This window comes from Anas acuta, chromosome W (genome assembly GCF_963932015.1).
Source record: "Anas acuta chromosome W, bAnaAcu1.1, whole genome shotgun sequence".
NCBI lineage: Eukaryota > Metazoa > Chordata > Aves > Anseriformes > Anatidae > Anas > Anas acuta.
This window is the reverse complement of record NC_089016.1, coordinates 2,730,377-2,743,543: the sequence shown is the minus strand read 5'-3', so window position 1 is coordinate 2,743,543 and position 13,167 is coordinate 2,730,377. Positions and strand designations below refer to the sequence as shown.

Here is a 13,167-nt window from a genome sequence, read left to right as displayed (position 1 = left end):
ACACCCACCCAAGGATCTCCCTCCCCCTGCTCAGGGAAGGGTTTCAGCTGAGTCAAACCAGGCATCTCATACTTTGTTTGCAGTTCAGAGGCTAGAAGGGGGCTTATCTTCCTCTCCCATGCCTCACAGATGTTCACAGGAGTTGGGATTCCTCTTGCCTTGGTTCAAGTGGGCACAAACCAGGCAGCATGTAAGCTGCTTGTCTCAGCTCCCAGCACACTGAATGCAGACAGAGGCAGGAGGGAGCTGTTCAGAGGCAGACGCCAGGTGATATTGGAGATGGCAGAGTGACATCTGAGTGACATTTGAAGTGCCTAATTCCTCTGGGCCATAAACAGAGATTTTATTATTGCATGTACAATATAATATAACTGTAGCCATTGCTCAATAGCAAAGGAATAAAAGAAAAAAAAGGCATGCTGTGACCTGCTTGCCATCACTGGAACGTGGTGGGACCACTCCCATGACTGGAATGCTGCAATGACTGGTTATGAGCTCTTCAGAAGAGACAGACAGAACAGAAGGGGTGGTGGTGTGGCTCTCTATATTAGGGAGTGTTTTGATGTTGCAGAACTTCAATCTGGGAATGATAATGTTGAGTACCTATGGGTTAGGGTCAGCGGGAAGGCCAACAAGGCAGGCATCGTGGTGGGGATATCTTATTGACTGCCTCAGGATGAGGAGACAGATGAGGCATTCTACAAGCAGACTTCGAGCTGTTCAGGACACTGGTTGGCAGAGTCTCTTGGGTGGCAGTTCTGAAGGGCAGAGGAGTCCAGAAAGGCTGGACTCTCTTCAAGAAAGAAATCTTCAAGGCTCAGGAAAAGACTGTCCATCCCCATGTGCCCAAAGTCCAGCCAGTATGGAAGAACAGAGAGCAGTTGTGGCTAGAGCTTAGGAAGAAAAAGAGGGTTTAGGACCTTTGGAAAAGAGGGCAGGCCACTCAGGAGGGCTATAAGGACCTTGTCAGGATCTGCAGGGACAAAATTAGAAAGGCCAAAGCTCACATCTGGAGCTCACTCTTGCTACTGCTGTTAAAGATAACCAAATGTTGTTATAAATACAGAAAGACAAAAAGGAGGACTAAAGAGAATCTCCATCCTTTACTGGATACAGGAGGAAACTTAGTGACAAGAGATGAAGAAAAGGCTGAGGTGCTTAATACCTTCTTTGCCTCAGTCTTTAGCAGCAAGACCAGTTTTTCTCCAGGTACCCATCCCCCTGATTGGTGGAAGGGATGGGGAGCTGAATGTGGCCCTCATAATGCATGAGGACATGGTTGGAGACCTGCTACAGCACATAGATGTACACAAGTCAGTAGGGCTGGATGGGATCCACATGAGGATACTGAGAGAACTGGTGGAAGAGCTGACCAAGACACTTTCCATCATTTATCAACAGTCCTGGCTACCCAGGGAGGTCCCAGTCAACTGGTGGCTAGCAAATGTGACACCCATCTACAATGAGGGTTGGAGGGTGGACCCAGGAAACGATGGGCCTGTTAGTTTGACTTCAGTACCAGGGAAGCACATGGAACAGGTTATCTTGAGTGTCATCACTCAGCACTTGGAAGGCTCTGCAGGAATATCTGGATAGGCTGGATGTATGGGCTAAGGCCAACTGTATGATGTTCAACAAGGCCATGTGCCGGGTCTTGCACCTGGGGAGCAATAACCCCAAGCAGAGCTACAGGCTGGGAGACGAGTGGTTAGAAAGCTTTCTGGCAGAGAAGGACCTGGGAGTATTGGTGGATAGTCGGCTGAATATGAGCCAGTGTGCTCAGGTGGCCAAGAAGGCCAACGGCATCCTGGCTTGTATAAGAAGCAGTGTGGCCAGCAGGGCTAGGGAAGTGATTGTCCCCCTGTACTCGGCTCTGGTGAGGCCGCACCTCAAGTACTGTGTTCAGTTTTGGGCCCCTTGCTACAAGAAGGACATCGAGGTGCTCGAACAAGTCCAGAAAAGGGCGACGAAGCTGGTGACCAGTCTGGAGAACAAGTCCTATGAGGAGCGGCTGAGGGAGCTGGGCTTGTTCAGCCTGGAGAAGAGGAGGCTCAGGGGCGACCATATCTCCCTCTATAGGTACTTTAAAAGAGTCTGTAGCAAGGTGAGCATTCGTCTATTCTCCTATGTGCCCTTTTATAGGACAAGGGGGAGTAGGCTAAAGTTGTGCCAGAAGAGGTTTAGGTTGGATATTGGGAAAAACTTCTTTACAACGAAGGCAAGAGGAGCCTGGCCAGGAGAGATGTGAGATTTGGGGGAGGAAAGAAGAGCTTGGACAGCAGAAGCTAATGATTTTGAAGAAGTAAGAATATTCAGGTAATGTTGATCCCACCATAAAGCTGACTTAAAACAGCCATGTGAGGCCCTTACCATATATTAACCTCTTACATTAATACCTAAATCTAAATGCCACTCCACACCCTGACAGGAATCCACTGCTCTAATTTTTGACCACAATACACCTTGAAGCCAAAATTAGTCCATCACCCCTTTCCATTACCTTTCATCTCTTGCTCACCCTCATCCCTGCCCTTAACACTAGCATTAAAATACTCTATTTAACCCTAGTCTAAACCTAAACAAAACCCTCAAACAAAGAGCTTGCCCATACCCTAACCACAGACCTGAAACCACAAGCAGAACACCAAACCCTCCCACTAAACATCTGCTTAATCTCTCACCCAGAAAGGTTTGCCATAGTCCCTAATGCCATACATGAACAACTATCATCCAAAGCCTGTCTTCCTGTGCATTAACCTTCTCACCTTTAACCCTTTTCCTAACCCTTAACATAGGTTCTTGTTCTCTTGGGGCAGGGCAGGAACCGTGAGATTGCTATGCAGTCACATGGCATTCAAAATGAACTTGAATGGCCATGGATTTGATCAGCTTGTAGGCCAGAAGGAGGAGATGGGTGGGAATGCTCTGATGAGCTCAGCTCTGCCTCAGGATCTCCCAAACCAGCAGGAGGAATTGGCCTGTGAAAGGGACTATGAGGTCACTTCTGTCTCTGCAGTTGATAGGGCAGCAGCAGGAATGTGTCACAGAAAGGGACTGTGAGGTCACTTCTGTCTGAAGAAGCTAACAGGTCACATTTCTACCCGGGAACTGTAGTTTTCAGCTGACATCTGCCAGTGGTCCTGGTAGACCAGCAGAAGGCACCTGGTTGGCATGCTGACTGTGGGATCCCCTCTGCCTACATACCCAGGAGGACCCAGACAGAAAGAAGGCCCACATATGGGTTGTCCTGTCCCTTCTGTTTGAGTCCATGACTGGACAGCAGCAGGCACAAGGCTTAGGTGTGTCTGCAGAAAAGTCTGTAAGGTCAGCAGCCGGACCATGGTTTGGAATATCCTGGTGAGGTGACTTCTGTCTGGTTAGTTGACAGACTGCAAGAAGCATGACAGGCTGCGATGCCTACTTCAGGAGTGGTTTCCACCCTGATGGAGCTTTCTTTGGTAGTAGAAAAGAGCAGGAGAGAAAAACCTGCCAGAAAGTACACCTTGGAAGGTAGGCACTGGCCATGAAGAAGAAGAAATGTCCCTCAAAGAGTTGTGCCGTGGTGCTAGAGGTCACCCAAAGGGTGTCTTTGATCAGACCATGGGTTTGTGTTTGAAGGAAAAGCTGGTGAGGGTTGATGAGACTTTGGTGAAATTATGGAAATGCCAGGATGAGTGCAAGGTGAAGAACAGAGATGGGTGTCTTCATCTTTCAAGGAAATAGGGCAAAGTGTGGGGCAGCATAGGAAAGTCTGGAGAGGAAAAAGAGGTGGGTGCTGTCAAGAAGAGAAGGCCCCAGCAGCCCTGACATTTTTGTCCCCTTGGATAGAGCTTATGAGGAGATGAAAGTCATTGCAAGGGGGATCATTGCTTTCTTGAGACCCTGTGTAGAGGCAGGAAGGAGTCATACCACTGTTCTTCTTATGGCATCACACTGCCCACCACACCCCACAGACTGCCAGCAAGAGCCCTGAGCCAGACATGGGAGTGCAGGACATTCCTTTCTAGTGGCTGGAGTCAGGACCTGGCCCTTTTACTTCAGCACAGCAAACCCAGACTTTTCTCAGCAAAGTGCTTTGCCTATCTGTAATCATGGACTCCAATTATCTGCCCTAACAAGTCCCTGAAGAGAATCTCCTGGTAACAGCCTTCAGTGGGGCCCATTAATACTCCAAGTCACTTCAACTTTTCCTTCTGACTTTACTTTCTCCAGCAATTTCATCATTCTCCTCTCATTACCTCAGGTTCACAGACTGAGCACCAAAATCCACCATGGAACTCATTAAAAGGAAGAAACACCTAGGGAACCATATGTCTTCCATAGTGTTCATAGAATCATAGAATCATAGAATATCCTGAGTTGGAAGGGACCCTTAAGGATCATCAAGTCCAACTCTTGACACCGCACAGGTCTACCCAAAAGTTCAGACCATGTGACTAAGTGCACAGTCCAATCTCTTCTTAAATTCAGACAGGCTCGGTGCAGTGACCACTTCCCTGGGGAGCCTGTTCCAGTGTGCAACCACCCTCTCTGTGAAGAACCCCCTCCTGATGTCCAGCCTAAACTTCCCCTGCCTCAGCTTAACTCCGTTCCCATGGGTCCTGTCGCTGGTGTTAATGGAGAAAAGGTCTCCTGCCTCTCGACACCCCCTTACGAGGAAGTTGTAGACTGCGATGAGGTCTCCCCTCAGCCTCCTCTTCTCCAGGCTGAACAGGCCCAGTGCCCTCAGCCGTTCCTCGTACGTCTTCCCCTCCAGGCCTTTCACCATCTTCGTAGCCCTCCTCTGGACACTCTCCAACAGTTTCATGTCCTTTTTATACTGTGGTGCCCAGAACTGCACACAGTACTCGAGGTGAGGCCGCACCAGCGCAGAGTAGAGCGGGACAATCACCTCCCTCAACCTACTAGCGATGCCGTGCTTGATGCACCCCAGGACACGGTTGGCCCTCCTGGCTGCCAGGGCACACTACTGGCTCATATTCAACTTGTTGTCTACTACGACCCCCAGATCCCTCTCTTCTAGGCTGCTCTCCAGCGTCTCATCGCCCAGTCTGTACGTGCAGCCAGGGTTTCCCCGTCCCAGGTGCAGGACCCGGCACTTGCTCTTATTGAACTTCATGCGGTTGGTGATCGCCCAGCTCTCCAACCTATCCAGATCCCTCTGCAAGGCCTTTCCACCCTCAACAGAGTCCACAACTCCTCCAAGTTTGGTGTCATCAGCAAACTTGCTCAAAATACCTTCTATTCCTACATCCAGATCGTTTATAGAAATATTGAAAAGTACCGGCCCTAAAATGGAGCCTTGAGGGACCCCACTGGTGACCGCCCGCCAGCCTGACGCAGCCCCATTCACCATAACCCTTTGGGCCCTGCCCGTTAGCCAATTGCTCACCCATCGTATGATGTTTTTATTTAGCTGTATGCTGGACATTTTGTCCAGTAGGATCCTATGGGAAACCGTGTCAAAAGCCTTGCTGAAGTCCAAAAAAATCACATCAGCTGATTTCCCTTGGTCCACCATACGAGTGATCTTATCATAAAAGGAAATGAGGTTAGTTAGGCAGGACCTACCCTTCACAAACCCATGCTGGCTGGGACCAATGACTGCATTGTCCCCCAGGTGCGCCTCAATACGTTCGAGAATCATCTTCTCCATGATTTTACCAGGCACTGACGTGAGACTGACAGGCCTGTAATTGGTAGGGTCTTCTTTCTGACCCTTCTTGAAAATTGGCACAACATTTGCCAGCTTCCAGTCTACCGGGACCTCTCAATGTGTTATTGTCAGTGTTATTCATATCCTCAAGACTTGAACAGCTAATTGGAGAGCTTTCATGGTGCAGTTAAGGAGGAAGATTTCAAAAAGCACCTAATAAATGTCTCTTCTCATTTTAAAGGATGCTTTTTGTTGCATTTCAGTTTTGAGCATCTTTCTTCAATTGATATTAATCAAGGGCTTCTCCAATGGAGACATCCATAGGGAGGAAAAGCAGACTCTTGAGGCCTGACAGTGCATGGACAACCTTGCTCCTCACCACCCCAACCCTGACATTTCTCTCATTGGCCACCTGGTGTTTGCATCACTTTTCCTTACGCCAGACTTCTGCACTGAAGTCTGCAGCTGGATGTTACAGCCCCCTTGCACCAGCTCCCACCTGCTTTCCTTAGAAAACTGGCTGCACACAGAAGGGTTTTTCCCTATTTTAAAACAATCAACAGGAAAACATGCAGCAATTTTCCAAACAGAAAAACAAGTTCCTCATCTTATTGCTCTTTACAGATACCTTAAAGGAGGCTGTAGCGAGGTGGGGGTTGGTCTATTCTCCCACGTGCCTGGTGACAGGACAAAGGGGAATGGGCTTAAGTTGCGCCAGGGGAGTTTTAGGTTGGATGTTAGGAAGAACTTCTTTACCGAAAGGGTTGTTAGACATTGGAACAGGCTGCCCAGGGAAGTGGTGGAGTCACCATCCCTGGAGGTCTTTAAAAGACACTTAGATGTAGAGCTTAGGGATATGGTTTAGTGGGGACTGTTAGCATTAGGTCAGAGGTTGGACTCGATGATCTTGAGGTCTCTTCCAACCTAGAAATTTTGTGATTCTGTGATCTTGTATGTCTCCAGTCAGGTTTATCTCACTGGCTTATCCTCACAAAAGCATGACTGTAAATTAAGTATTTTATACTGATTAATAGGAAAGTATAGGTATTAAGATTACTATTATTCCATATGATCTTAATTCAACAATAAATGATGAGGAGCTTACAACAGAAACAATTAGGCAGACCACTAATCGATGGGCAAGCTTGAACTCAATGAAGCTCAAAGCAGCAACTGGGTCAGTGAGAGCAGTCTGAATGATCAAAGAGTAAGGGGAGGACAAAGCAGGAGAACCATGGGAAGTGCATAGGTCCAGACAGGCATCTGGAAAGGGGACATTCAACAGGGATTGTTTGTTCAAGGTAGGTGGAAGTACCTGGAAGATGAGGGAGTACACCATGATGGAGAAAGCAATGACAATGCAAGTACAGGTGGCCATCAGTATTTCTTCTCCTGTGATGAATATAGATCCTGAAAATTCATCTGAAGGATGTAGATCCTTTGGGGCCAGCCATGGCTCTGGAAATGGAGGTCTGTGAAGCTGTAGGACTCCTGGTCTCTTGCCTGGGGGATCCCCAGCACAGAGTGCCTGTGTCCCACAGGTCCAGCCCCAGTCCCCAGGCCAGCACAAGAGGCCTGGCCCAGGCACAGGACAGCTCCAGATTCCCCTCCAGGATACCATTTGCCATCAGTCCCAGCACCTAAGGGACACTCCCAGGCCAGTGAAAGGCCAGCTACTATTTGCTAGGCTATGTGCAATCCAGAAGGCATCTCGCAGTCCTTCAGTGATCTCTGTGTGACTCTGATCCATGGTGAAGCCCAGAAAAGTAACAGGCCTGTCCAGGGAAGGTGTCCTGGGCTGTATTTCTGACACTATCTTTGGAAGATGAGTGCAGAGATGCGGCAGAGATGCCACTGTGGAGACATCAAGACTGTCACCAAAGTACACGAGATCTGAGGGCTAAGAGAAATGCAAAGGAACAAGGGAACAAAGTGGAAGCCAAAAGAGAGCAGCAGGGAAACAGCCATTTCCTGCTGCTGGCCATGGCCATGGCTCCAGGGAAGCAGCAGCCCCGACCTGCAGGCAGCACAGAGGCAGAGCCCAGTGGGCAGTGAGGGACAGCCCCAAAGGCCACTGGGGCTGCTCCTCCATGTGGCAGCTGGGCTCTTGGTCTGAGCTCTTAGTGAATGCTGGGGCTGCTCCCGCAGGTGCAGAAGAGATGGGAGGAGATAGGACATGAGACCAGTAAACTTCTGCTCTCTTCTTTATTGTCGTTATCTGCACAAGAAGCCCAGTTCTATAAGTACATTAGAGGATTGGGTCAAAACTTAAAACAAACAAACAAACAAACAAGCAAAAAAAACAAACATAGCAGACACTAAGAATAAAAGTAAGTCAAATTCACCAGCTTTAGACAGTATTAATAAATAAATAAAAATTAAAGAAAATTGTCCTAACAGTTTATTTCAGAAAACGTCAGTGTCCTGAAACGATTGTAGGCACATGATTAATGTAGAAGAAGAATGTCTGCAAATACTTGCTTGAAGCATGTATTCAAAGAGTTTCCTCACTGCACCCTTGAGCTCCTGGTTCCTTATGAAGTAGATGAGGGAGTTCACTGCTGGAGGCACCACTGAGTACTGAACCACCAGCAAAAGATTCGTGGATGAGTATAGAACTGCCACCAGCAGGTCCGTGGATGGGGTGGAGAATGAAGGGAACTTCAGGTAGGCAAACAAGCCAGTGCTCACAAACAGGGGGACCAGAGCCAGGTGAGGGAGGCATGTGGAAATGGACAGTGGCAGTGTCCACCCTGTTGGTCCTCCCTGTGTTTCCTAGGAGGCCAGCACATCCCAGACCCTCCCCAGCTCTCCACACCTGCCTCTAGTCTCCCCAGCTAAGCCCAGCCCAGCCCAGCCCGGCCCAGCAGAGCAGCCTAGGCTGGGATGGCAACAAAGCAGCAAATGGAGAAGTGGGGGTCAGTTCAGTGTCCCTGCTGCTGCCATCTGCAGGAGATACCCCCTTACGCTATTCACCAGGGAAGCCTGCAACCACCCAGGCCAGCCGTATTCCCCAGAACAGCACCACACTGCTGGCCCTGGGGCTCCTCAGGCACCACCACTGCACACACACAGCACCCTGCTCTGCTCCCAGTACACCCCATGTTCCACACAGTCTTGTCCCATGCCAGCACATCTGGACTGGCCTGAGCAGCCATTCCTGCAGCCCCTGCCCATGCTGCCCACAGCCTCCCAGCTGGTGGTGCTGCTCTGCAGAGTGAGGAGTCTGTGGTGCATGGGGCTGTGAGGCACTCTGCAGGGCCGTGCTAGTCAGGCTGGGGAGGCAGAGCCAGCTGGTGGGGGGCACTGCCGCTGACTGCCTCCCACACAAGTGGTTCTTTGGCCATGGAGGGTGTGCACAGATAGCCGGCCTTCTTCAGAGTCAGAGACTCACAGAATAGCCAAGATGGAGGGGACCCATGAGGATCATTGCATCCAACTTATTTCCAATGTCATTAGATGTTTTGGGGTGATTCATTGTATTCAGTCTACAAAATGTCAGCTGAGGTATGACAATGCAGCAAACTGCTTTCCCTGTACCTGCTGTGTTCCCTGCAGTTGCAGAACTCTCCTTTGCCTGTTCCCACCCAGATTTAGCACTATATCTATACTTCAAAAAGTTATCTTTACTTTGCAATATCCATGACAGTAGCTTTGGGAGAAGAGCTGAGCCTTCAGGCACTGCCCTCAGAAGATCCTTTTATGCTGCAGATGCTGGTACGGAGCCAGTTGTATTAGAGAATTGCCCCTGGCCTGTCCCTGCCTGTGGACACAGAACTGCCCCAGAGCAGCATGGTGAGCAAGAGACAAGAGCAACGAGTCCTCACAGCAACACAAGGGCTCTGTAGGAGAGTACAAGGTGAAAGGGAGAGCAGCTTGGGAAAGACAAAGCTCTGGAGCTCCTTGACAGTGCTGCTGTGCACTTCTTCCCTCCACCCCTGTACACAGCCAAGTGCCCCTGCAGCTTCACTGCAGGTCTCTGTGGGAGGATCTCGGGCAAGCATATCACTGCAGGGTCTTTTTTTTTTTTATTTAAATACACAGAGTTCCTTGTTTACACCAAGTCCGGGAGTCACATGGGACATGTAGATACTTAAATGAAAGAATATGAACAAAGACATTTCTTTGTGGACAATAATTTCACAAGTAATATAAAGAAAAAATTATACTCAAACAAAATAAAAAACAAACCTGCATCTGGGCCTTTAACGAGTTACATTATGAATGATATGCAGCTCTGCAGAGAAGATTCTTGTTCTGGTGGACATGAACTGTTCAACATGAGCCATCAGTGTGTGTTTGCATCCCAGAAGGCCAGCTGCATCCCAGGATTCATCAAAGGATGAGTGGCTAGCAGGTCGAGGGAGGTGATTGTTCCCCTCTACTCTGTTATTGTGAGGCCCTACTTGGAGTACTGAATCCAGGTTTGGTGCCCCAGCACAAGAAGGATGTTGATCTGTTAAAACAGGTCCACAAAGATGATCAAGGAGCTGGAGCACCTCTCCTATGAAGGAAGGCAGAGAGAGTTAGGGTGGTTCAGCCTGCAGAAGAGAAGGCTTTAGGGTGAATTCATTGCCTACAAACCACCTGTCTGAGCTGGGGCAAAAGCCCAGTGCAGGGAACGGTGGTTACGAGGGGCTGTCTGTGATGATGGCATCTTCTCAGTAATTAAAGGGGGCATAATAAAAGATGGAGAACAACTCTTTGCTCAATCAAATAATGACAGGACAAGGGGGAATGGTTTTAAACTAAAAGAGCAGAGATTTTGATTAGAGGTTAGAAGGAAATTCTTCACTCAGAGGGTGGTGAGGCACTGTAAGAGGTTGCCCACAGAACTTGTGAATGCCCCATCCTTGGAGCTCTACAAGGCCTGGGTGGATGGGGCCCTGGCAAACTTGATCTAGTGGGTGGCATACTTGCCCATGGCAGGGGGGTTGGAACTAGATGATCTTTGAGGTCCCTTCTAAACCAGGCAGTTCTATGTTTCTATGTTTCTGTGTTTCTATGTTTCTATGTTTCTGTGTTTCTATGTTTCTATGATTCTAAGACAGGCAGTTTATTCCTTCTGAAAAACACTCATTCATTACTTTCCACACCGCATCTTTCAGCTCCTGGTTCCTCATGCTGTAGATAAGGGGGTTCACTGTTGGACTCACCACCGAATACAGAACAGCCAGCAAGAGATTCAGTGAGGAGGAGGACATGGAGGGGGGCTTCAGGTAGGCAAATATGGCAGTGCTGGTGAAAAGGGAGACTACGGCCAGGTGAGGGAGGCATGTGGAAAAAGCTTTATGTCGGCCCTGCTGTGAGGGGATCCTCATCACAACCCTGAAGATCTGCACATAGGACAGCACAAGGAAGACAAAACACACAAATAATAAAGAGGCACTAACCACAATAAGCCTAGCCTCTTTGATATAGGCATCAGTGCAGGAGAGCTTGAGGATCTGGGGAATTTCACAGAAGAACTGGTCCAGGGCATTGCCTTGGCAGAGGGGAAGGGAAAAGGTATTGGCAGTGTGCAGCACAGCATAGAGAAAAGTACAGCCCCAGGTACTTGCTGCCATGTTGACACAAGTTCTGCTGTCCATTATTGTCCCATAGTGCAGGGGTTTGCAGATGGCAACGTAGCGATCATAGGCCATGATGGTGAGAAGAGAAAACTCTGCTGTGACAAATGTGACAAACATAAAGACCTGGGTAGCACAACCGAAGAAGGAAATGGCCGTGGTGTCCCACAGGGAATTGGCCATAGCTTTGGGAACAGTGGTAGAGATGGAGCCCAGGTCGATGAGGGCGAGGTTGAGGAGGAAGAAGTACATGGGAGTGTGGAGGCGGTGGTCACAGGCTATGGCGGTGAAGATAAGGCCGTTGCCCAGGAGGGCAGCCAGGTAGATGCCCAGGAAGATCCCGAAGTGCAGGAGCTGCAGCTGGTGTGTGTCTGCGAATGGCAGGAGGAGGAACTCATTGGGGAAGCTGCTGTTGGACATTTGCTACTTCTCGGCATAGCAGCCTATTTATGGAGGAATTTAAAGAGGCAAGTTAGATAGTGTTTTCTGAGCAAAACCTAAGCCATACCTCATTGAAACATCCTCAACAAGACACACTGCCTTTTCCAGGGAAGAATACATGCTTCTGCCTGGAGCTTTTGATTTGGTTGCCTAAGAATGCCTAAGAGACCAGGTTAGTCAACTTCACTCTCTGGAAGGGTCAGTACTGCCCTGTAGGTACATGATAAAGACCACCAGGGACTGCTGGTGGTCTCTGAGACAGGTACCTGCCCCAGGTAGCAGGCTCTGGGAAGCAGAATGACTCCCCCTTACCCTTCTGGGTGGCCTCCTTCCTCCCACAGCTTCTCCCCGCAGTGTCCTGGGCAGATCCCCAGGCAGGCTGAGTGCTGAGCTTGGCAGTCAGCAGAGGCCCTGCCCCGGCACACAGTCCCTGGGGCACAGCAGGGACCCTGCTCTGCACCACAGCCCTGGCCACCTCTGTCTAAACGCCCGGCTGCACAACTTGCAGCTGGCCCCACAAGAAGGAAACCTCATGTTTTGTCCCTCTGACAGCTTTGGAAGGTAATCCCTGCTCTGGAACTTGTCATTCTCCTCTTATCCAAAAAGCTCCTTCTGAGTCCTGAGTCCTCCTGAAAGCTCCCATAGGCTGTGGGATTTGCCAGCAAATCTGCAGATGGAACCAGGAACAACAGCTGCATTGCCCTGCAGCCACAGACTTACCCTGTTCAGGGTTGTGAAGATTTCTCCCGCAGTCAGCTCTCAGCATCCCCCCTCCACTCTGCCTTTAACATCTCCCTCCCTTCTCTCAGCTGCCCTGGTCCCCTGCAGGCAGTGCCCCCAGCCCTGCTGCTGTGCTGTGCAGAGGAGCTGCTCCTGGGCAGAGCTGTCTCTCTGCAGCGCTGCCCGCTTGCCATGAGCTCCCCTTGGGTCCAGGAGCCCGTCCCAGCTCATCAGCACAGGGAGCTCTTGCCAAGTCCCTGGGACTCCAGGAAAATCAACTTTGAATCACACTCAAGCAGTCTTTTGGGATACAATCACTTCTCTAAAGTTTTGATCAGGACTTATTTCCAGTGCTGTCTTTGCTCCTAATTCCATAGAAGATGTTGGCAGGAGAATCATCTATTCTTGTCCCATTATGTGACCAGACACCCTCAACGTGAAAGGCAGGGTGAATACCACCTCTTCCAAGCACTTGTAGATATTGGTGGGATGCTGTGGAGTGTGTGTGGGGGAAGAGATGACATGACTTTTCTGCAGAAACTCAAATCTCTCTGTCTACATATGCTACAAAACCACTTGTCAGCCCACAGAGTCATAGAAACATACAATGCTTTGGGTTAAAGGGACCTCAAAGACCATCAAGTTCCAGGCCCCCCTGCCATGGGCAGGAACAAATCCTACTAGTGTTGCTCAAGGTCCCATCCATCCTGGCCCTGGACACTATCAGGGAGGGGGCATCCAACACTTCTCTCGGCAACCTGTTCCAGTCCCTCACCAACC

General features: G+C 49.5%; 1 protein-coding gene across 6 annotated transcripts in view; it reads left to right on the top strand.

Moving 5' to 3' along the window:
• The window catches only part of LOC137847094 (antigen WC1.1-like), a 433,117-nt gene that overhangs the window by 37,091 nt on the left and 382,859 nt on the right, over positions 1-13,167 (top strand). The gene's annotated exons all lie outside the window — the stretch shown is intronic.